Source organism: Microcebus murinus, chromosome 1 (assembly GCF_040939455.1).
Source record: "Microcebus murinus isolate Inina chromosome 1, M.murinus_Inina_mat1.0, whole genome shotgun sequence".
In the NCBI taxonomy this organism is placed as follows: Eukaryota; Metazoa; Chordata; class Mammalia; order Primates; family Cheirogaleidae; genus Microcebus; species Microcebus murinus.
The window spans coordinates 151412990-151437543 of NC_134104.1; the positions used below are offsets into that span (position 1 = coordinate 151412990).

The following is a 24554-nucleotide window of genomic DNA, read 5'->3' on the forward strand; positions in this document are numbered from 1 at the left end:
CTGCGGGACACACACCGACCGACGGCTGCGGAACCGGCCCCAGCACCGAAAGGGCACCTGGGACCATCCAGGAAACGGATGCATTCCCTGGACATGTGGCTACAAAGGGCCTTGCTTGCTCTGGGAGTGTCCCCTGAGGCCACCATCCTGTAACTAGGTCCCGCACTCCGCCCTGTTCAAAGCCTCCACCCCCCTCCACAGCCACCGTGTGGCCAGCAGCTCTCGGAAACGGTTGAGTTCCGTGGTGCTTCACCCCGACAGGGCCCGGAACTCCCACTTTTCACAGTGGGGAGTCGGGTAGTGCCGTTTTCCCTGTAGGAAGCTAATGCCGCCAGGAGTAGCTTTTCCTTTAAAACTATCTGTGCGCCGGCAGGCCCGCGCCTGGACGGCCGCTCGCCTGGGTCCTGGAGCCGCTGGTCCTCTGTCCTCTGCGCGGGGCGTGGCGGCCTCGCGGGGGCGCCGCTGCTGGAGCCGAGCCGGACGCTGCCTGCGGTGCGGTGCGGCCCTGGTGTTGTGAAGTAGCCGTTCTCTGATTGGCAACGGCCTGATTCACAACACCAGCTGCCCCACCGCACCAAGCCGGGAGGCCCCTCTGCGGGCGCGTGCTGCGGGCAGGGGAGCTGGAGAGAGCAGAGAGCAGCAAGGTCAGAACAGGAACGCAGATTCCATCAGTGCATCACCCTCCCAGCCTCATCTACAAGACGACTCTCTCTTTGTTTCCTTTATTAATTTTTTTTTATTATTATTTTACCCAGAACCACACTCAAGACATCTTGAGCAAGTGGACTCCTAGATTTCTGGTTTTTTTTTTTCGTCTTTTGCCAGCTTCCCCATCCCCTGGGGTCATGGGTGGGCATCGTGGCTCCCAGGAGCCCTGGATCCTGGACACAAACTTACCTGCGTGTTGGCACTTCTCTGGGAAGAGGATCTGCCTTAACACACCCTCAAAGGGAAACAGCCCTCCGCGGTTGAGTGTTTGCTCTGGGAGGTGCAGTGGTAACCAAATACTTTTAACCCATCACTGCCTGTCCAGGGTCCCCAGGCCTTGAAGGCCGCACTCGGAGGAGCTCCCACGACTGCTGAGGATGACCAGGTCCAAAGGGAATCCCTCGCGGATGGGGCACACTCTCCATGGCTCAGTCCGCTGCAGAGTTGGGAGCACATCCCGAACACGACATTAGGGCGATCACTACGGATTCGGGGCAGTCACACACGTCAGCAAAAATGGAGGCTGGCTGCAAAGAAACCCAGCAGCCACCATGAAGTCCTTACCCACGGTGGCACTTGCCTTTCTGCCAGCAGGTGACCCACTGGGCTCCTCCTTCTCTCCCTGGTTTCAGCAAGTCCAGGATATCGTGTGTCTCTCTTAGGGAAACACGGCAGTAAAATGACTTTGGAACTCTCCTTTTGGTATCTGCCTGGATCTTATCCCCATGATGAAATTATGTAGCGTAAATTGATGTGAAAATAGCATTAGAAGTTTAATCCCTATTTCCAGGTGTCAATAAACACTTTAAATGAACAGTTCTTTGGCCCCAAATGGCTCCTGCCTGCTGCGTGGTTCTTAGTTACCCAATCAAGAAAAATCACATTTCCCACTTTCTGCCATCTATCTTGGAAACCGCTTTATTTTAAGGACACAAACTTGGCAAGTTGCTAGTACTGGATGTGGCACAGAAGTTCTGCCAAAGTTCTTGCCAGAGTCGGGGGAGGCAGAAACTTTGAGTAATTCATCAATCATAGCTCAACACCACGCCATGTAAATCACCGTGGCCTTGGAGTTCGGAAATGTTTGGGTTTTCCTGTCTACAGTCAAAGAATCCCTGATGGGACATTAGGCTATCATTTCTACACTGGGGCCTCTATGGTCCCAATTGCCAAACTGGGGATTTCTGCCACACGTGAGTCGCTCCTGCCAGACACCCAGGAAGGGCATGGAACCAGGGGTGCAGCTCTTGTGCGCTAGCACAGAAGGAATGCTGATGTCTGGGCCCACGTGCTGTTCTAGGCCCTTCAAACAATTGAACTTGAATCCATCACATCCCGTGAGAGTCATGATCTATCACTGTGCCCACTGGGCTAGAAATGGGGAGTTCTGGGGGATGAAGGAACTTGTGGTCAAGGAGCAGGGAGAGGAGCTGGGGTGGAGAGGACACCCAGCTCCAGCTCAGCCATCAACTTCCCTGGCAGACACAGCTGATTCTGGGTGCCTCTCCCCCATCAGACTGCTCTTCTGTTGAAGATGGCCCAGAGTGGACGGCCTCTAAGTCCCACAGCCCCAGCGCTGCAGGCTCGGAGCCTACTCTCTGAACACACAAGATGAGTGAATGGCTGGGTGGCACATGGTTCCGCACCAGGGCCTGGAAACAGGTGGGTCTGGGTTCTGCATTCTGACTCTGTCCCTTCCTACCTGTGCTCCTAGGTCAAGTTACTGAACCCTTCTGGGCCCCAGTTGCAGTACCTGCAAAACAGTGTGATAATAAGATCAGAAAACCTGGCCTACAGCAAGTGCTGGCGTTGGCCGAGGTAACGTGGCTGGCTTTCTGAGCACTGGGTAGAGACCTGGAATTTTTGCTTTCCCATGGGGCTGAACTTTCTTGAGGACCAACAACTACTTACTCTGAGAATTAGCAAGTTCCAGAAAGTGGGATTAGCTCCTTGTAAAACAAAGCAAGGAGGCCGAATTGCTGAGTAGACAAGAGGCCTTTGGCAAAGTTAAGGTGCTCTTTTGGCCAAGACTGTGCAGGGGACAGTCATGTTGGTATGGAGTGAGTAAAACACTGTGGACCCACGTACTGGCATTTGTCCCCTCCCTGCATCCATGGGCAAAAGGTGACCAGGAACAGGTGAGAAGCTGTGGCCATGAACAGAGAGAGCTATCTGTGGCCAACTCCACTTCTTGGTTCCATCTAGGCCCCCACCAGTGCCCAGGGGTTCAAAGGCAGACCAAGAAATGATCGACAAATAACCATCACATTTTAATTTCAAACGCCTGCAAGGAGCTGGCATCCGGCAAGGGCTGGGCCTGGCCCGGGCCCCACCTCCTACTCCTCTAACCCCTCAAAGCGTCCTCCTTGCTCTCTGTGCCTTTTAAACTTCTCAAAATGGGCCATGCCCCCTCCTACCCCAGAACCTTCACACATGAGCCATCCTCCGCCTGGAATGCCTCCCTCCCTGCTTTGCACAGTTAAATACCAACTTCAGGTTTCGGCTCAAAAGTCGCTTCCTGGACTCCCAACTCCAGTATCTGATCCCACTCTTCTGGAACTTGCTCCGCAGGCATCTCTTATCATGGAGTGGGAGTGCAGTCTCCTCCACGCGAGTCCAACTCACCACTGCAGCCCCAGAGTTGGCCACACGGGATGCTGGTTGGATAAATGAATGATTTCAACCAAGACTCTGTAGCCCAGTTACTTTCTTTCGAGATGGGGTCTTGCTATGTTGCCCAGACCGTGGCTACAAACTCCAGGCTCAAGAGATTCTCCTGCCTCAGCCTCCCAAGTAGCTGGGACTACAAGCATGCGCCACCACGCCTGGCTCCCCCAGTTACTTTTTGCTAAGTGCTAGGATGACTCTCTCAGGAGAATCAAAATGGCACTGACTATTTTAGGGACATCCACAGTGCTATTTTGTAACGGGTAATTTTACTTCAACAGATTGACTGTCAGACCTCCCTGCCTTTAGGCTAACCCCACTGCCATCCACAGGATCCAAAGTGACTCTTCCAGAGGGTCAATATGAGCTCCGAGGCTTCCCACTGCTGTCCAGACAGAGTCCCAGCCCCTCCCTGCCCCTCCCCCATGGTGCAGCAGAGCCCCCAGGCTGGCACGTGTGCGTGCAGCTGTGACCCGAACCCCACTGGGATGCCTGCACCCCGTCCACCCAGCAAAGCCCTCTTTCTGCAGCTGGGCTCTAGGCAGCCGTTAGGAAGGCCTTTCCTGCCCTCTGCTCAGCCTGAGCTGCTGGCCTGGCCTCTAAGACTCTCGTACCTTTTTTATCCTCAAATTATTGTTTACCTCTTCAGTCTGTCTTAGTAGATGGTGACCACGAGGACGGAGGCCATGGTGGAGTCACTGGCGGGTCAACACCCACACGGCAGCGGGAACTCGGGGCCTTCAGCTCGGACATGCTCTCATTCCACGAGGAGGGCCTGCAGAGCTGGGGGTGGTGGTAAGAATTTGTTGTTAGTGTCCCTATGAACCAGCAGACACTCCCAGCATTTTGCATGTCTTCATCTCCACGGCCACCCCGCACGCCCAGCCCAGACCCACCCCCGCCCCCGGCCTGTCTGGACCGTGGGGTAAGGGTCTGACTTGTCCCTCTGCGATGCATTCTTCCCACAGCAGCCTGGGTGACCCTTCTAAAACAGGAATAGAGGATGCCACTCTCCTGCTTCAAAAACTCATTTGCTTTTCATCACACCCAGAACAAAACCCAAATTCTCTGCAAAAGCCCACAAGGCCCTGGTGGTCCAGCCCCACCTGCCCGTCCACCATCACCCCCCTCCTCCTCGGCTCTGGTCGCATTGCCCCTGCCTGTCCACCGTCACCTCCCTCCTCACGGGCTGCGGCTGTACTTTCTTTCAGATCTTGAAACACAGGGCTAGAACATATGGTGTCTTCTGCAATGCAAAGAATCAGGCATTTTCTTTGAACAGAGCCTTTTGTGAGCTCAAGAAGATGCCCTTGCCCCTGGGGAGACACAGCCCTTGATAGGGCTGGACCTCAGCCCCCAGCTGCCCCTGGACAGGGGCTCTGTGTCCTGCAGCCACCTGGAGTGGCCCTGGTGGAGCACACGCTATACCCTCTCAGCTCAGGACTGCTTCAGGACCTCAGCGACCCCACGGACATTTTAAGAGAATACAAGATATCTACTATTCCAAAATTCTGCACCAATTTTAACCAAAATTTTTATCTTTTATTTTCCACTTTGGCCTGCTTATGTTAGCCCTTCTTCACTACTGGCTTGCTTGGCCGAGCCAGCTAATTCTGTTTTGTTTTTTTTCCCTTTTTAACATCACATAACGATCGCTCGGTGCAGGCAATTCCAAGGATTTGACATTTATCTGAGCTTTATAACATCAGAGGTCTCCAATCAATAGGACATTTTTTCGCCTGTTAGTTCTGGGAAAAGATGACTGCAACAGAGACGCAGGATGTGTTTCCTCATCAGCCACCTCCTAGGGTCACCACGGATCAACATGGATCCCGTCTGGTGTTAGACGTCCACCACCGAACCTGGCTGGCTCGGGGTGTGAGCTGGGGGATTCGGGGCTATACTCAAATCTAAGATCCTGGACCCTGATTGAGCCAGTTTTGGGGTGATGTCCAGGGATCTAGCCTCAATTCAAAGGGATTATGATAAACCAGGTTTGGGATCTGCTGCTCTTAAATCTAGGGCTCTGTTAAACACCAGTGTTCCTAATGAGTCTCAGCACAGTGGGAGTTTGATATGACTTTAGCATCTTCTGAAGAAAATTAAATCTGGCCCACGTGGCAGGCCTGTCTGTGCACAGCACTGCCTGCCGTTCCAGGACACAGGGTGCGACCCCCGGCTTGGGGGCTTCCTCGGGTCAGGAATGGGAGCGGGAGCGTGTTGAGGCCACGTGCGGGGGGAGCGCCAGGGGGGTCCACCTCCCTAGACAGCATCAACCAGTGACAACGCAGGCATTGGTGAATGAACACCTGGCTCCCTTGGCCCTCGGGTGGGACCCCGAGATGTGTTCTACGCCAGCTCCCAGAGGTCCCCCATGCAGCAGTAAGCTGACGGATGACACATCTTTACTGCCTCCCTTCTGCAGTCTCTTACAATGACACTCAGTGGTGCAGTTAGTGTCTGTGTTAAGTGCACTCAAGCGCACTTGTGGTTTTGAATGGGAGTACCTTATACTGTTTCTGGGGGTGGGGGGCAGGGTGAGGGGACACAGGCACACACACTCAGGTGCTGATCCTGCACGAGCCAGGTCATGGGTGCACCCTGGGCACCTTGCGTGCTCACCCTAGGCCCACCCTGACTTTCAGGGACTCAGAATACGGAAATCAGGAAAACCCAACCCCTTCCGAGTAGGTATTTTCCAGAGTGTGCTGTACCTATATTTCTTCATTGCTTTTTCATAGACAATAACCCTCTAAACGGAGGACCTTTTGGCCCCTAAATTCTGAAGTATTAAGATCATTCTGCATTGTCAGTAAAGCACACGTGCTGTCGTAGGCATTTAAGACAGCATGTCGACTTTTAAGATGGTGGCAAAAATAAACCAAAAGTCAACCAACCCGTAAAGCCTGTTTGCTTTTAGCCCATCTTGGCAGAAGCCTTCGAGGTGGGCTTTAAAATAAAGACTCCTGGTTCAAAGAGGCTGCCCAGCCTGCTGAGCTCAGCCCAGAGTTTATTAGCACAGTTAATATCGCATGCAAATAGATTTCTCTGCTTCTGTCATGCCAGTCCATTAATTCAGCCCCTTGTCTGCTACATCTTTATCCTTGGCAGGTTAATCCTGCCAAATGCCTCTGCTGTAGCACATGTCACGCTGTGCCTATGTCCAACAATGCAATTTTGCTAATCCGGTTGTATCAGCTTTGTGGCCCTGTCTGGTCAATCCAATGGTGGAAAAAGGACATATAAGGTTTTTGCCAAGATCTTTCTCCTACTCTGGCATCTACTCCCTCCTTTTTGTTAAAAAAATATACATAAAATTTCAAGTAAATGGTTTGAAAGTCAATCACAGTGTACGGACATCTGCCAATTCCAGTGTCTTGCAGACGAGGATGTTACAGTGCCCAATGGGCCTCCAAACTCTTTCTGGCAGCCCCACCCAGCTGTCCGCTGAATGGGAAGGGTTAAAACAGGAAGATCAGCTGAATGTCACTTTGCCAAGACTCTGCACATTAAGGCTTTGAGGATGGCTGAATGGAGGGCACAGGTATCTTCCATTATCTTTGCTGCTATCCTCTTTAAGGTTTAGTGGAATCATTAACATGAATTATTAGAAGAGGCACATCCTTTCCTGCAGTCTTCTTTTTGAGGTATCCACCTGGCACAGAGGAACTGTCTCCAGGTCCCACAGTGCCTTGCTCTTCTAGTCTGTGTCCCAGTGGGGTTAAGAGCATGCGTGGGCCTTATAGCCAGATTTGCCTAGGTTCAAATCCCAGTTGGACTACTTTCTATTGTTACGACCCAAGCATGTTGCTTTACCTCTCGGGCCTCACTCTGCTCATCTGTCAAATGGGCACAACCACAGCACCTGCCACAGAGGACTGCTGCAAGGATTCGGCAAGTTAATACATGTCGAACACTTGGAATGGTGCTGGCACACATAAAGCAGGCACTGGGTAAATGTAAGCTGATATTAACATAGATTGGGAACTTTGTCAAAACTCACTGCCATTTGCGGCTTCCTGTAGTCCGTATGCAGAGTACACGGGGTAACGGTCCACATGGGCATGTCTTTTAGGGTCTGCAGACGTGAGCTGTGCTCTCCTGCCCGATAATTGCAGAAACCGGGCTACCAGGAGCCCCGTCTAGTCCCACTACCACCACCTGTCTCTGTTACCCCGGCAGCCTCTGGTGGGTGTGAGGGGGTGTCTCAGGGGTGGGCGAGAACGAGGTCTTTGACTAGATCCCCAGAGCCCGAGTCCCCGGCCTGCTGCTGCGTGACCGTGGGCAATTAACTTCATCTCTGAGACTCTGACGGTGCCCACATTAGAAATGGAGGCTTGGTGCTGCACTGCAGGGCTACTGTGAGGACCAAATGGAAAAAGGTGTGTGAGAGGCGCTTGGCACGCTGCTGGGAGCACAGCGAGTGGCCCATAAACGTTGGCTGCTGTGGCCGTGGAGTCCCCTGCAAGGCATCAGGGCTTCCCTCGCCATTCCTCCACCCATCTGCCTCCTGGTCTCCCCGCTGCCTCCCTGGAGGTGTGGGAGCCGTGTGGGACCAGGGAGGGAAAGCCGCCAGCGTGGGGCTCAGGAGATGACGAGACGCTCACTGCTGTCCACCCTGACTCAGTCTCACCCCGGATGTCCTCTCTTGTGATACTCCAGTCTGAACCCTGCTAGGATTTAGGAGTAGTTTTTAGATGATGGGGTGTGTGCGTAGATTTGAAACTGTCCCATGTTTGGACAGAGCTGAAAATGCATCCTGATGGGAGCACTAAGATATCTCTCTCTCTCTCTTTATAATTAATTAAGAAAGAAAGACGGGGTCTTGCTCTTGCTCAGGCTGGTCTTGAACTCCTGACCTGAACAACTGATCCTCCTGCCTCGGCCTCCCAGAGTGCTAGGATTACAGGGTGAGCCACCATGCCTGGCCTAAGATATTTTTATGGTAACTGTGAGAGCAGAACATTAAGCCTATTTGGTATCAGACATGTCAGGACAGGATTTTTGCCTGCGACGTGAAGAGAGTCTTTTGCCACAAGGAAGAGCTGTCTGCTTCCCTTGGCAACCCAGTCCCCAAGCACTGCCTTCTCCTCCTCCTTTTCCTGGGTCCTGCTGGATCTTCTAATTAAATGCAGTCCTATCATTAGTTGAGCACTTATTATGTTCTTGTTTTCAGGTGTGACACGTCACATGTGTTATCTTGTTTAATTCTAATGGTGGTGACATACTACCATTTTACCAATTTCCCACGTAAGGAAATGGAGGCTTGGAAATAACAATTATCTTACCCAAAGTCACACCTAGAAAGTAGCCACAGAGCTGTGGCTTGAGCCCAGGGGCTCTCCAGGCCACTAGACTACACAATCCATCTTCGGTGTGACGCCATTTCTTCTGCTGGGCATCTGAGTCAAGCGTGGACCTCCTGAATTACCAAGTCCCTTTTGTATTTGTTTGTCTCATATGCAGTATTTGCCTTTTCCTCTTATTGTTTTTGATGAATCTTGTACTCACATTTTTCTTGGTGGAGAGAGGGTTATGGAAAAAAACCAAACCAAGATTCCTTTTCTGCAAAAATTAGGAAATTCCAGCATCGAGCACACGTCAGTGATTAGAAAAACCCTATACATCCTGATTCTATTGCACCGATCTTAATCCAGTTTTCATTTGCCAATCTCTTGAACAGAATAGGTTTGCAACCCTTCATGCTAATTAAAACATGACAGAATCAAGCTATTAGCAAAATTAGGAGTTCTGACCCTCTCTGGCCTCCGTGGCCCGGGTGTGGTCCACCAAGGCACACCTACGTGTTGCCTTGGTGAGAATCTGTGCTGAGAGGACAGTCCGTCTATCCTGGGTCTTGCTTACCTAGCAGAATGTAAACATCGCTGAACTTTGCTTACTGGATAAAAGGCAGCATTAGCTTCTCATTAGCGTCCCATTGCATTTCCTCCTGCAGGATCAATCACACAACCCAGACGCGTGGCCCCTGCTTGTAATTAATCTTGGAAAAGCGGAGCTCTTCTGTGCTGTATCTTAGCGCAGCTTTCTGCGGGGTGGGGTGGGGTGGGGTGGGAGGAAACACAGGCTGGGAGCAGAATAATAAACACCAGTGTCTGAGAAGCCTGCTCCCTGCCCGGTGCCGAGAGCAGCTTTTTTAAGTGGTTGATTCACTGTCGGAAAATTCGCTTTTGCCATGAATGCCACTTAGCACCCATGGAGGGAGTTTATGATTTCTTCTTCTCCACAGTGTGAATTTGGTGCTTTAGTTAGTTGTGTCCCCCCCCCCCCCCGTCCCACCCTGTTCTTTTTTAGCCAAATCAAAGCTGGTTAAATCCTATCTTTTTGGTGGTTCTAGAATTGTGCTCGGCACTCACAGCCTGTCAGAGGGAGAGAAGTACTTGGGTTTCTCACAAGGATTTCACTGTGACAATTCCACACAATTGAAAGAGACCTGCTTTTGACCTTGCTCTCAGAGCTCTGCTTTTCTAATTCTTCACTGGATTTAAAAATGCTTGAAGGTGGCTGGATTTTCTTTCTTTCTTTTTCACTGCAGCCATCTCACTCACGAGGCTTGTAGAGGAAGGTGGGGAGGCGGGTGGTAACAGGGAAGTGAAAATCCCACCAGCGTTCATCTGAGACGGCCAGGACTTGAGGCGCTAAGGGCTGTCAGCTCCTTGCCTTCCCGAATAGAAATGCTTGTTGCTATTTTAGGAACCGAGCACAATGCAGGAAAACCTTGCTGTCAGGAAACCCAACACATGGAAGCCCCTATTTACAGAAAATCCACTGAGGAGTGACTTTCTCGAGGAGTGCTAGGAGGACTGTTGAGAAGCAAGTTTCCTTGCTGCTGGGAGTATCACGTGAGAGACATGCTTCGTTTTAGGGACATGTCCATTGTGTAAAAAAGAGGCATATCTGAGTTCCTCTCTACAGAGGGATTTCTTCTGAAAAAGCGTCGCCCTCCCCTGGAAGTCCCGGAAAACATACTGACAACATGAGGATTACGACACGTTGACAATGGGAGGATTATTTCCTAACCTGGTGTGTGACAAATGCCTATTAATAAGTGAACAAGGCCATTCCGCCTCCATTTTCTCTCAAACATACTGACTCGTGGTCAGTACCCCTGGGGTAACCGGCTCTGCACGTTCTGCCTCCTGCCTGGGGTCCCCGGTGGAGGGGGACCTTCTGAGCAGGCCCCAGACAGCCTTGCCCAGACAGAGGTGGCCGTGGAGGGGTCCCTTGGGCTCCGTCACCCAGAGCAGGTGAGCTTTTCTCACTCCCTCCTGGCATTCCTGTTGCCAGAGCACAGAGTGCTTGTTAGGCAGAATGCATATCTGGAAAGCCTGACCAAGCCGTTTTTCTCATGGAAGAAAATAAGGAGTTGTTGGAAAACCTTGACTGGCGTTGAGACCTCAGAGGCCTGGCTGGGCATTTCTAGTTATCTGCAGAGACTAGTTTTTCTTTTTGAAAGTCCTGCTTCCTTCCCACAATTCCTGGCCTTCGAGCCCTGTAAGTTTCCCATGCAAGGTTCTCACGCCTCTGTCACAACGTGTTTGCCATCTCTTCTTTCCACTGTTTCTTCCAAGAGAGTCTCTTCTCAAAAATGCAGCAGCTAATACGGCCTTGCTGAGAGAAAGCCCCTGAACGAAAGGGAACTTCACAGAGCGGCAAGGGGAAGCTCTGCTTCGGAACAGAATGAGCTACCTGCACACCACCGCCAAGTCCTCGGGGATAGGTGACACGGGGCAGGCTTCTGAGAATGAATGAGTCACCCCCTCTCGCACTCTGCAGCCCGAGTCGGGGAGACACTGGCGCACACCCGCCATGACTCACTTTAGTCTCACTTCCAGATCTGTCAGGAGATCGCCTGGCCGTTATTGCGAGAAATCACTAGGAAAATCAAAGGACAAACTCTCGAGTCCAAATCGTTCTGCGGTTCTTGACCAGCTTCTGGGCGTGTGGAGCAGCCGCCTCATGGAGGGTCCTCTCCCCACACTTGGGGCCCAGGCGTAGACCTGAACCTGACTCTACCAGACCTTATTATTGGAGCAGCTCAAGGATCCACCCCTCTTAGCCCCTGAGCAAGGCGCAGGTCAGCTGGAGTGAGTGAATCCTCTGGAACTCTGGCCCTGTGTCCTACACCTCAAAGTGCCTCCAGGCCTGGGGCTAGGGGATGGCTTTCCTGCAAGTGGAGGTGCTTCCATGCCTGGATGGGCACATTCAGATGCACAAATAGGACAGGAAGGTGGGATAGACCAAGGCAGGGGATAGAATTCAAGGAGTCCATGTAGCTTCCTTGGTAACACCATTTAAAAAAATTATTTGTGCAATTATTTATTGACATAATTGAATGAGGAATGCTTAGACAAATATCCCTGAGGCTTTGCTCAAAATAAAGCACTTTTATAACCCTAGGTATTTTAATTTTGGCACCTAAAAGAAATATATTCTTATTTTTTAAAATTCATTTTTATTATTTATTTAGAGACAGGGCTGGAGTTGCCCGGGCTGCAGTACAGTGGCACAATCACAGTTCACTACAGTCTTGAACTCCAAGGCTTAAGGGACCCTCCTGCCTAGCCTCCCAAGTAGCTAGGACTACAGGTATGTGCTACCCTATCCAGCTAATTTTTTTTAATTTTATTTTTTGTAGAAATGGAATCTCACTATGTTGCCCAGGCTGGTCTTGAACTCCTGGCCTCAAGCCATCCTCCTGCCCTCCCAAAGTGCTGGGATTACAGGCACGAGCCACTAACTCCCAGCCAAGAATTGTATTCTGATAAGGTGTCCAAGGCACAGACAAGATCAAGAGCCCCTTCCCTGTGGAATGTGGATGCTGGTGAGAGGGTGGGGAGTCGCAGGGATGTGAAATGCATCTCCACACCCCACAGCTGACACCCACCTGTTCTCCAGCCTGATAATGCTGCCAAATGTTCACTCTGTGCCTCAGTTTCTTTGCTGATAAAATGGGAATAACAACACCCTTGAGCCTCAAATGCATATGCCTGGCCCAAGGCCATGGCTGCAGCCAACTCAGAACCCCTACTGACCTGTCTGTACCGCCGAGCCTCTCCTTCCTTGTTCTGGACTCAAGACCCGACGTCCAGCCTCATTCTTCGTTCTGCAAGAAATTTTCAGAAATTGGTCACTCTCATGGTTACCCTAACTTCAGAGCAAAACCTTTCAGACTCAGCAAAAACAACTTTGGGACTCAGCTGAATTTCATGGGGGTCATTCTGGCCCAAAGAAGGTCCACATTATTATCACTGACCTGCTGTCTTAAGTCTGGGCTGGAAAACTGGGTGGGCGTGGGCATGGCAGGTGGGGAGTTCTGCCAGCCAGGGCACTCGTGCTCATTCTTGCCATGCCGGCACACGTGACAAAATGACAGGGCACGTATAACATCGTCACAGCACCCTCAAGAGCCTCTTAGTTCTCGTTTCACGCAGTGCTTCTAGTGACATGCCTTTATGGTTTTTTTTAAGCACAGGTGGAGAGAGGATGAAGAGTTTCCCGTTTTAGGGCTGGGGTGCTCTCAGAAAGAAAAAACAAAAAGATGCGACACGCCAGGCCCACAACCTGGCTGATGCCATTCCTCCGTCCCCTCACTCCCAGAGGCTCAGGCAACAGCTACAGACCTGGGGGCTCAGGAGAAGGGGGGGGCTTTAAAGGGAAGCTGCAGAGAAAGGGGTGAGATGAGAACACTTTTAGCAAAGTCCCTCTTCTTGGCTGAAGACACACCTGGACCTCAGTTCCCCTCGTCTTTGAGAGGCAATGAAATAGGATGACAGGAGATAGGGATGGATCATCGTTTTGTCCTCATTTTGCAGAGGGGGAAATGAAGGCAGTGGAGCTTAAAGTGAATTCTTCTAGAGCAGCCTATTAACATTTATAAAAATCACAGGTTGGTAGGGGCCATGTATGTTTAGTAAACGTCTTCAGCTCCCCTTTGAAGCTAGTGCTTTTTCTTTTCTTGACTCCTATAATGGGTTCAGACCAGCAAAGCGAAGAGGATCAAGTCAGGTCTTCCAGGACATTTATTCAGACGAAGTGGGCAGGAGCATTAAGGTGAGCACACCACACTCCAGGAGGCCTGAGGGGACTTCATGGGGACACTCTGGGCACCTGGGGCGGAAGGGGAAAGCTCAGCAAGGCGCACGAAATGATTAGATGACAGTTTTCCCATCTGTAAAATGGGACAGCACTCAGTCTCCTTAGCTATGAGAGGGAATAAGAGAGAATCCTCTGGCTCAGCAAACATTCACAGCCATCGGTGTCACTGTTACTGGCAGCTCACCAACAGGTGCCCCTGAGACCACGGAGCACGCCCGGACCCCACAGGGGGAGTGCCTAGAGCCAGCTCTGCCACGGAGGCCCTGCAGGAGCAGCACTCACTTGGCACATTCTTTCAAAGTAACGCCTCTGGGCTCAGGGTCCGTTATGCCAAAGGATGACATGGTGGTACCTGTTAGGTTCTTGGAGTAGTTTTCTCCAATATCAGAGATCAGGAAGAAGAATTTAAAAAAGGATCAAAGCAGAGGCATCCGTGGATTCACAGCCAAGCCAGGGTACGCGGTGTTTAGGTACTTACAGCGAAAGCAAAGAAAAATCACGGAGAAAGGAAACTTCACATGACCGTTGTTGGCAGGGGAGCTGGATAGCAATATCCAGAAAAAATTCTGATGCCTATGAGGTCACCGTTGCCGCTCCACCTGTGGCAGCCGAGCGCCCCTGGCTTCTGCCATGTGGTGATCCCGCCGTGCCCACCGAAGTGGGACAGGCCACCTCCACGGCCGCGCCCCGCCCCGTGTGCCCCGCCCCGGGAAGGGAGTGTCCTCTGAGCCTGCTCCGGGGACAGGACGTGGAAGTGCCTGTGCAGGCCGCAAACGATGAGCCCACGCCGACATCCCAGCCTTCTAAGCCTCCCATCCTTCCTCCTGCATTGCGCCAGGGAAGTTCTGGAAACCTCACTGGATGGAGAACCACCGAGCCCCACTTTCAGCCAAGCAGCTAAGCAATCTCTCAGAGCCACTCCCAGCTGCTCGGCTGACACATTAAATTCCCAATCTCTCGGCTTCACCCTCCTTGGTCTAATACCCTTAGAATCCATTCCGATCACATCGCTCAGGTTTTCACCAATACCAGTTGGAAAAATGCAGTCCGTTGGCAGACGTCCCCCCTGGGCTCTCCGGGTTCCCGTGCGCTGGGAGCAGACGCCCCCCCCCCCCCCGTGCACCCCTCGGGGCTAGGTCTAGGCTGCGGCAGGGCCCCTGGGCCCCAAATGCTGCTGCTCTGGTGACCACCGGTGTTTGTGCCCACGGAAACAGGCTGGCATTTGCTGGCAGGGGTGCTCAGCTCCACTCTGGTGTTTTGCCAGATATTTCACTTTGATTCGGAAATGGAACAATCCTTCCGATCACGAGGGTCCCAGAGGAGTGAGCCTGGGGACACACCCTGGGGGTTTTGGCCTGACAAAGCTGCTTTTCTGACTGAGTCTTTGCAGGCCGGGGCTGAAGACTCAATATGCACCTCCCCGGCACCTTCAACTCCCACTCTGACATTCCCTCCGGATGCCGGAAGACTTTGTTATCAAAGCCAGACTGGGAAAAGTCTGCGGTGACCGAGTTCAGGTCCGCCGAGGGGGCAGATGCCCGGCTGAGCTGGTGGCTTCAGGAGTGCCTCTGTCACAGTGACCGCCATTCACACCTGCTCAGCGCGTCACACGGCTCCTCTCCAAGCCTGGGAGGCAGGTGTCACTGCCCCCCTCTTATGGGTGATGCAGTGGAGGCTCAGCCTCCTCCACGTGCCTCCCACACATCTACCCCAGTGACCGTGGGGGCAAGACAGGGAGAGGCTGGTTTTGCATGCCCCAGATGATGCCTGTGGGTCTTGGGGGGTGGTGGCATCGGTGGTCATAGGCTTCTTCGTCAGTCACGGGGCTATGACTTCTGCTCCAGCCCCTGGGCATCTGCAGGGAGAGACACCAGTCCTTTTCTCACAGGTGGGCATGCTGCCTGCTCTCTGCTGCGTTTCCAAATTCTCTAGATGCAGAAGGGAGACCAACTTGTGCCATTCCATCTTATTCCCACTTTAGAAGTATCTCCTTAAAACTTTGGTTTTGAAAAGCTTGGACTCGGCAGCAAAATGTACTTTCCAATGAAGTAGGAATGTAAAAAATCCTGCTGCTTCTGAAACATACCTGAGAAAATGTGCGCAATTCCTAAATGCAAAGCAACCCTCCACTGAATGGACTCAGCTCTCGGGAACCGCGTTTTATGCCTTGGGACTAATCACTGACCCAAATGTACAAGGTTAAAAGTTTTAAAAACAGAATTCAGCATCGGGTACAAGTATGACAAGAACTTCTTTCTTTTTATTTTATTTTATTTTTTTTAAAGCAAGTAGACTCATTTCCTGAGTCACTGCTAGAAACTTTCTAAAGGATAAGGCTTTGGTGAAAGCGGGGACTTTGGGTCAGATGGACCCATTTCCTTCTCTGTCATTCCCAGCTAGTGGCCAGCGAGCTCAGTCTCCTCATGGATAAAATGGGCACAGTAACCCTTTCTGAGGGTTTTTGTGTGTGGCAAACCAGATGAAGTTGGGGAGGAACCAGCACAGGGTACAAGTGAGAACAGCTGAGCCCAACATGCCTTTTTTTTTTTTTTCTTAATTTCCTTGTCCTTGGGACTTCCATTCATTTTCCACACATCCCAAGAATTTCTTCCTGATTCAACATCTAAGAAAGCTACAAACATTGGTAACCAGGGATCTAAAAAAACAAACCGACAAAAAACCATGTAAGCACCCAAATCGAGTCCCCAGGCTGGTGGCTGCAACGGGAAGGCCACTGTAACCTACTAGACTTTGGGCACGCAGAGACTCGGTCCACGACGATTGCTGGACACGAGCATTGATTATTACCTACACAACCGTAAAATTAGGCAGCAATTTCCAGTTAAAGCTCCTGTTGCAAGTGGGAAGAGAATGAGCGAAGACCAAATCCTCCCGATCAAGCTTAAATTAAGCACAGGATGAGGAAATGAGTGCAGGGCACACGGCAGGCACGAGGCAGGTGGGGATTAAATCCCTGGGTGACGGAATTCTGCCGGCGCTTCAGTTTTTATCCTACTCTTCCAAATTGCCCCACGCTGGGAATTTAGAATGCAAAATTGCAAAGGCAGTGATGTTCGGGGAACGAGATAACACGGCTCCGCCTGTGGCTTGCCGTGTCCGGCTGCCGTAAGGAGAGACCCGGGTGTGCAGGGGACAGACTCGAATGTGCCACCGGGGAGCGCCCTGCCGTGAACGTCCCAGCGGAGCCCAAGGCTTAGACCCCAGCAACGCAGCCGCCCGCGTTCCTTCCACTGAAGTAGAATCTGCCCGACAAACACCCTAAATGTGAAGACATCCTCTTCCAAGCGGACCCGGCTCTTAGAAATCATATTTTATGCTTTTTGCTTAATTAACAACAAAGGGTCATCTGATCTTGGCATCCTGATTTTGGTTTCAGTTTGCTTTCAATCTCAGTTATTATGAACCAAATGGGGGGGGGGAGCATGGAACGCTCTGCCCGCCTCTTCTCCACGCACAGATAGCCGCCCCGCGCCCCACGGCTCAGTCCTTGCTGCTAGGACCAATCCACGAGAATGCAAGTGCCATTAACTGACATTCATCAAAACACTCTCCATTGTTCACAGACACCAGCGGCCAAGAGGTGGAAACGACTTGGCATTTCATTTTAATCTGTATTGAAGACTTGCCTGACAAAACATATTAAGGGTAAGAATTGCCAGCTTGGGAATGAAGCTATGTTTATGGCTGGCCCCATCTTTTTTCTTTCCTAAAGGAAAGGAAATGACACTTCCCCTGTCCTTTCCAACCTTCTGCAGCTCAGCACCCCACCCCCACGTCCACCATCCGTGAAACCTTAATATTTAATTTTCCTTCGTGAGTGAAGCTTTTGTTCGCAGCGTCTATAAAATTATAATAAACATCTTGTGCCTCTGCACTGGCGTCTGAGATTAAAAAAAAAAAAAAAACCAACAAAACAAAACCCAACAAACTCTGCCTTTAATATGGTGTTATCAGCAGCCTTTCCCTGGGGGAGGCTCCACGTGGCCAGCTAACTGCAGGCCCCAGAGCCCTGTGCTTCTCTGGAGAGAGACTGTCACCAAACGCCTCTGACAAAGAATGGATGCCACGCTAATGGATGCGCATAATTACCAAGGGACAATGATTCTCCCTGCTGAATTCTGACAGTCACAGAGTGCAATACTGTACGTAGCGTGCTTGCCACTATGGCTCATTTTCTTTGGATCTCCAAGTTTTTACTTTTATCTTTGTTACTTTCACATTGTGTACAAAAAAAGGGGCCTCTCACAGATGGAAAATCTCTTTTTTTTTTTCTTCTTTGTTTGGTCTCCCTCTGGATTAGGAGGCTGCTCTTGGGGTACAGCATTGTGTGAGTGGTCCACACTTCTAACCTGGCCAGGTTCAGGAGGAGAAATGGTGGCAGGCCTGTGGGATGGGGTGTGGGGGCTATTAAAGGTCACCAGGGAATCAGAGGGACACTCAGGCTTTGCCAGTTTTGTGCTTTCTTTGCTCAGGAACCTTCTGATGTTGCAAACTGGTACTGTCCAGGTGTAGGTGGCGTAGAGAGATCCCTGTCTACGTCTTGTGTTTTGCCGTGATAAAATCTGTGCACTGGGCCATTCAAGGGTTCTCCTTGAATTTTCTATCTCCAAATTTTAAAGCACCATAGAAGTCTCTGAAGGCAGGAAGTTTGACCTTCTAACCTTGCTTTGTGACCTTGGTGAGGGTATGTGGGCCAGAGCCACTCCAGAGAGGCCTCTGCTGCCCCTCGGGGACCACCTGGGCTGAGAATACAAACGAGGTGTGCATTCCAGCTGTTCCACTGGGCCTCAGCCCTTTGCAGGATATTCAGAACCAGGAGATGAGAGGAAAGGAGAGAGGTGCTTTGTGTTCGCCTACAGGCAAGGTGTGGGCATCAAAGTCCTGCAACCAGGGCTCCCCTGGACAGGGACTCTCCGAGCCCTACAGCCTGGGGGTTTCTGGCCAGGGCTGCCCATACAGCCCATGGTTCTTGAGACAGGGCAAAAGCAAAAGGGAACCTTGAGCGCCCTGCTGGGTGGGAGCAGAGGAGCCCACATCTTAGTGAGGTCGAAGAGCCCGGCTGGATGCGGTGGTTCTCTGCCACCAAAGGCACGAGGCCTCCCTCACTCCTCCGCCCCCAAGTGAATGCCGTAGGTCAGGTTTCAGTGAAAGCATGTATGTTTTCTAGGCAGTGTGTACGCGCTTTCTGTACTACACAATATAAAATTGCTCACAGCTAAATTTATGATGCAACTATCTCAGGCTGACACCACAGGAAAAGAATCCGTTTTGATGGCTTAGAGGCTTGTTACCAATTAAACCCTGAACAGATACAGCTGTTCTTTCCTCTCATGCCAACTCTAGGCTACCTAGATGTACTATCAAAATTCATACTTCAGCCCAAAGATGTGACCTTTTGAAAAGATGTGAAAAAAATAACACCTACACAATTTCAGTCTGTTACCTTTTGATTTTTGTTGTTGTTGTTGTTGAGACAGGGCCTTGCTCTACTGCCTGGGGTATAGCACAGGGTTATGATCATAGCTCACTGCAGCCTCAAACTCCTAGGCTCAAGTGATCTTCCTGCCTCAGCCTCCTGAGTAAGCTGGGACTACAGGTGAACGCCACCATGACCAGATAATTTTTCTATTTTTTTTTGTAGAGATAAGGTCTGTTATTCCCCAGACTGGTCTCGAACTCCCGGGCTCAAGTGATCTTCCTGCCTCAGCCTCCCAAGTGTGAGCCACTGTACTTGGACTACCTTTTGATTTTGAAAGATAAATAATAGACTCACACATGGCCTGATCTTAAGGGCAGGCATAACTGGAATGGTAATTACCAAGAGTTTGTAGAAAATCATTTGAATTACCTATACAGTACAGTATAGTCACAGCGTGTCTAGAAAGTATGAACAAGATGATGTCTATTCTAAATTTGCTGTGCCATAGTTCTGATTCTATTCCACATAAAAATTAGGTTAAATAAATAATGCTCTATTAGCTTCCTCTTGAATAAACTAAAAGTCTTTTTCATCAGGAAGAAATTTCTCAGATTACTGAATGAATAATTCACTTCCTTGATCCCAGGTCCTGCCTGTGGGGTGCATACACGCTGTCGTGTCTCCAGGAAACCTCAAATAACTTGGCATCTCCTACAGACGACCAATGAAGAGCTGGTGGGGCCCTGCTGGCATTTCCCCACATACTCACCTTGGATCCAGCCCCGGGGAAAAGAGGGAACAGACAGGCAGCCTGCACAGAGAAGCGAGAGAGCAGAGCCCACAGCTGGAGAGAACATCCAGCTGAGATGACAGGTGGGGGGCGGGGAGGGTGGCAGGTGAGTGCCCAGGCATTCCCCACCGTCTTCCCTGTCAGCCCCTGTGATCTCAGCATAACACTTCCTATATTTATGTACTAGTATATCACATGATTCCCACTGTGAGGGTGGGGCTCTCATCTGACCTGTTCACCTCTATATCTCTAGTGCCAAGAACAGTGCCTGGCACAAAGTAGATGCTCAATAGATGCTTGTTGAATGAATGAATATATGAAAGAGAGAATGGGAAGCAACATCTTCGTTCCAAGGAGCTGCCCAGTCCTCCCTCGGTCTTTGCAATACCCCTGGCTTTGCACAAAGCAGGGGAGGGAAGCAGCAGTTGAGAAGGTGCTCACGGAAGCTGAAGGAGAGCAGGTGAATCCAAGGTCAGAACTATGGTGAGGTTCAAGCCATAATAAAATGATCAGAGTTACAAATTAGAAAGATGCATGAAGTATCACGGTGAGAAGCCCCAAGAACCTGGCGTTGCTATGAAGCTTCCGGGTCTGCACTTCAGACTGGCAACAACTGCAGACTGATGGGAGGGAGGAAGAGAAGGAAAGAGCTGTAGCAAAGAAAGAAGTTGGACACTAAGCACAGAGCTTGCAGAGAGAGGCCATGAAGAACTGTGAGGCGCTGTCCAGAATTTATAACGTGCGTGTGCCCGTGAGTGTGGGAGAAAAAGGCCCCGGCCTGGGAAACACCGGTGGCCATGGGACACTCAGACATGAAACTCTTCAGCCCCAAGGACAAGAAACAGGTCTTTGAACATTTCTTCTTCCAAATCCAACTGTGTGTAAACAAAGTCTCTCTCTCTCTCTCTACATACACACCCCACAAACCCCTCCCCTGACCTAATCCATCACTGAGAACCTGGCTGTGCCTTCAGTTCACTGGCCTGAACGTGAATTTCCCTTTAAGAGTCCTTTACTAATTTCTTTGCATTGCCAGGGATGTTTACACATCATTTTTCACCCTTCAACCTGTCAGCCAACCTTTCTTTAAGCAGTTTAAGCTGGTATCCCTTTAAAAACTTAACTTGAGGGCCGGGCGCGGTGGCTCACGCCTGTAATCCTAGCACTCTGGGAGGCCGAGGCGGGCGGATTGCTCGAGGTCAGGAGTTCGAAACCAGCCTGAGCAAGAGCAAGACCCCATCTCTAGTATAAATAGAAAGAAATTAATTGGCCAACTAATATACATAGAAAAAATTAGCCGGGCATGGCGCATGCCTGTAGTCCCAGCTACTCAGGAGGCTGAGGCAGGAGGATTGCTTGAGCCCAGGAGTTTGAGGTTGCTGTGAGCTAGGCTGATGCCACGGCACTCACTCTAGCCTGGGCAACAGAGTGAGACTCTGTCTCAAAAAAAAAAACAAAAACAAAAAAAACTTAACTTGCTAACTAACTATTAGTAACAGAAGAACATTCAGATAGCCCAACTATTTTTGCTAATGTGTGTGGCCTCTTAGGAGCTTTTACAGCTCTAAAAGAGAGTGAAAAAAATAGGTTTCACGCTCAAATGATTGCTTTCTTATTTTGGCAGCAGTCCCTGCACACTTTGTCAGCAAATGCCTACTTGCTGGGCCTTTGCTACAGAGCTGGGGCCAGAGCCTTTGGCACGCAGGCGGGCAGAGTGGCCGGTCACTCCCAACCAAGAACCACGCCGGACCCAGCCACGCTTTGGAGTGACAGGGCTCTGTGGTTTGGTTTGCTAACTGTCTTCTATTGTAAGGATTCAGATTATTCAAAAGAATATTGCGATTAATGACAAAAAATGTGTCTTCCATCTAATTGTTGAGGAACTATCAGAAAAATCCAGAATGAGGGACCTTCTCTGTTCTCTTAAAAAATGTCGATGACGCTGGGCGTGGTGGCTCACGCCTGTAATCCTAGCACTTTGGGAGGCCGAGGCGGGCGGATTGCTCAAGGTCAGGAGTTCGAAACCAGCCTGAGAAGACCCCGTCTCTACCAAAAATAGAAATAAATTAATTGACCAACTAAAAATATATATACAAAAAATTAGCCGGGCATGGTGGTGCATGCCTGTAGTCCCAGCTACTCGGGAGGCTGAGGCAGTAGGATCGCTGAGCCCCGGAGATTGAGGTTGCTGTGAGCCAGGCTGACGCCACGGCACTCACTCTAGCCTGGGCAACAAAGTGAGACTCTGTCTCAAAAAAAAAAAAAAAAAAAAAAATGTCGATGACATCCAAGGCAAGAAAGGCTGAGGGACTGTTGCAGATTTGCGGAAGATCCAAGAGACATAACCAAATGCAACACATGCTACTGGGTTGAGGATCAAGGGAAAAAGAAATTTCTGTAAAGGACATTACTGAGATAAGTGGCAAAATGTGAATATGGATTGTGATACTGTATCAACACAATCAAAACAATACCAATACAATTGTACAAATAAAGTATCATATCAATGTTAAATTTCCTAAATTGTATAATTGTACTTGGTTATCTTCTCAGGAAATACATCCTGAGATATTAAAGATAAACGAACTCTCTAATAGTGGAGGAAAAAGATGTGTGTGTATGTATTTGTGCATATGAGGGAAAGAGAGAAGTGAAAGTAATTAATCTAGGTCTAGAGTATATGGAAATTCATTGTACTATTCCTATAACTCTTCTTTAAATTTTAAATTATATTTAATTGGGGTAGGGGAATAATTTTTCAATTTTCTTTTTTACTTTCGATTTTGAAATACGTCATCCATAAATACTTGCAGCTTTTTACATTTTTTTAAGGAGTCAGAAAAAAGTAATATTTGAAGTAACTGACATCACATCTAATGTTAATCTATTTATCATGGTATTTCCTTAAACTCTAATATTATATGATCCCAGTAATTACTTCATGTACCATATAATCTTAAACTACTTCTTAATTTTCTTGTGCCTTGCTGAAAAGCTGCTTGAGAGGAAAAGTGATATTTTTATTTTACATGAAAATGGGTAAAACAGATGGTTTATACTTTTATTCCAACAGTATAATGGGCTGAAATCACATAATGCCCTTTAGCTTTTCAATTAAGTCAGAAAAATAAATTCCTGGTAGTTAATGAGAGCTTCTTTTACTTGGCGATTTTGGGGGCTAGTGTGGCCAGAGGTCCCTGGGAAGCTCCATGATCTCTCATGTATGTTCAGTCATCAAAAAGTAGTCACTTTCAGCAAGAGATGTCAACACAAATGTTGTCTCTTTGACACTAAAATACTCTTTCTCCCATTCAAATTGCAGATGATCAAAAGGATACAAGCAAGAATATTTTGCTTGGCACGTGGCCTAAAAGTTCTAAATTTATGTATTCTATTTTTGCCTCTTTCTCAGATTGGATTAGTTACTAGGCAACTGAAGTATTTAATTTCATTTGCTAATAGTAGTTACATTTTAATAGAGGCAGCTAGTGGATGTGACCAACGCTGCCAATACAAACAAAGCCCTGACACCCAGCCTCTGCCGGGCAGCAGCGCTTGCTACTTCACTCTAATTGCACACAAACACTACTCACGTTCTTGTATTTTATTTTTTTGACTTAAAATTACAGGAAAAGGGATATCTCTTTTAGAATTATTTATAGAAAAAATATTTTAGTGATTTGATTTTTTTTTTTTTTTTAATCTCAAAAAGCTCATGTTTGTAACATCCTAAACCCTCTTTTAGACTTCTGGTTCAAGATGGTAGACCAAGCACATATGTTTCCTTCCCCTAACCAAGAAAGAAAAGAAATCCCGAACAGCATTGGAAGGGTAAGGGTACCATCAGTATCCAAGTTATACTGATGAATTTTTGAGAGGCACAAAGCAGGTGGGGCGGGTTGACGGGAACATTAGGACAGTGAAAACTGCTATGAGCAACAAGCCTGGCAGCAGGAGGAGCAGAGGTAAGAGTGTTCTCGGTGGTATGCCGGAAACTCCAAATGTGGGGAGGCTGCAGATGATGGGGGCACTTACGAGGGAAATAATAAGTTAAAAGATAGTTTATACACAGCTAGTAGACCAACCCTTCCTGTCCCTTCCCCAGTATGCAGAATGTGGAAGCAGCGAGTGTGCCCAAGCTTGACCCACGAGAGCAGCTCTCGAGACTGGGAATGGGCCTAGGACAGGTAGGGGCTGTCTTTCTGGACGTTGAGTCTAGAAGATCAGTCAGAGGGCGCAAGGTATCTCAGCGGACAGAGTCGGGAGTGGGGGGAGGAGAGGAGAAGCACAACTGTGTTCCAAAGTGAGCTCTGGGAAAGCACTCCCCAGGGGACAGCTTCTCCATGGTGCCCCCAGGGTCCCCGGCAGCCCGGCGCCTTGCTTCCCAGGCACCCTGGAAGGACATGTGCTGTCACACCACTAACTGACGCGGCGCTCTTAGGCATCCCTTCCGTTCAGAGGCGAGACCTCTGTGGAAATCAAGACGCGTGATGACTGAGGAAAACACATGGCGATTACCAACACCAATTCATACATTTCTGCATTTTAAAATATGAATGGGCACGCAGGAATTACCAGACATTTGAGGAAATCATTTGCACAACAGAGAAAGATGAAGGTAAACAGAACTGGACTCCGGTGCAGAGAATAGAACACACACGCACACACACACACACACACACACACACACACACACACACACACACGCACGCACACGCACACACACAGTTGCTCTCGCTCTCTTCAGAGATATACTCACTGGTAAAACAAGAACAGGCTCTTGGGAAAACAGAGCACTCTGAGAACAAGAAAGTCCTTGCAAGTTAAAAAAAG

At 49.6% G+C, this 24554-nt stretch overlaps 1 long non-coding RNA gene across 1 annotated transcript in view; it reads right to left on the reverse strand.

The window, feature by feature from the left end:
• Window positions 1-492: 492 nt before the first annotated feature.
• Window positions 493-24554, reverse strand: part of LOC105874485 (uncharacterized) — a 107139-nt gene continuing 83077 nt past the window's right edge. The window contains exons 3-4 of the long non-coding RNA XR_001155508.3: window positions 12429-12499; window positions 493-4158 (exon numbers count right to left, since the gene is read on the reverse strand). This is a non-coding gene — a long non-coding RNA (uncharacterized LOC105874485). The remainder of the gene's footprint in view (window positions 4159-12428; window positions 12500-24554) is intronic.